The sequence below is a fragment of the Pogonomyrmex barbatus genome, unplaced genomic scaffold (genome assembly GCF_055798465.1).
Source record: "Pogonomyrmex barbatus isolate J1 unplaced genomic scaffold, ASM5579846v1 scaffold1, whole genome shotgun sequence".
Classification (NCBI taxonomy): Eukaryota; Metazoa; Arthropoda; class Insecta; order Hymenoptera; family Formicidae; genus Pogonomyrmex; species Pogonomyrmex barbatus.
In genome coordinates, this window is record NW_028297098.1 from 22892910 (window position 1) to 22893893 (window position 984).

Below are 984 nucleotides of genomic sequence, written 5' to 3' on the forward strand. Positions count from 1 at the left end.
CGATACCTATACGGATATCGTATGTACATCCCCACTACTCATCTCTCCATCCCATTTCCCAACACCCACCCTGAATCACTCGACTTTCTCAACTCAATCCTGTTGTGCGCGATGCAACAGCGATATCACAGAATTCGTTGCCTTCCACAACGAAGGCTGATTCAGCAAACTTGTTTCGTTGAACTCGATCGAATAATTTCATGACAGTTTCGCGATAGATTAATTTTATGCTTAAAAAATAAAACTATGTACCCACATAGAACACAGCCTCCAGTGGACGTTTATTAAACTTCCATGGCTCCATTAAACTTCCATCGAACATCTATCTCCACGATGGAAGTTAGATAGACGTCGATTAGAGGTCCACTCAACTTTCACGAGGGATGGTTCTTTAGAATTTCACCGTAGACGTCCATTAACTATCAAGTCAAGAATATATAAAATTAAAAATTTATTTATAAATATATATTCTTAATTTTAGCTATTGCATATATCTTATTTAATTGTGTATAAATGATTATATCAAATACAAAAAACGTATTTCGTCGAACAAGAGAAATATCTCATGTATTTAATACGATCAACAAATATATAAACGAGTAAATAAAAAAAAAAATATATATATATATATATATATAAATTTATAAATATTTCTCACATGAAACATGACATTAAAAATCTATATAACATACCTTCACAACTTTATATATATATATATATATATATATATATATATATATATACAGGGTGTTCCCAAAAAAATGGCCAAGCTGTCATATGCAAGTGGAGCGGACTAAACTGAGTCGAAAAGTCCTGTACTATTTTATGATTTTCGCAATAATTAACAAGTTATTAATTTATGAAAATAGTCAAATTGCAAGCGCGCGGTGAGATAGGATCGCGTTTAGTTCGTTCCACCTACATATGACAGCTTGGCCATTTTTTTAGGACACCCTATATATATATATATATATACTATATATA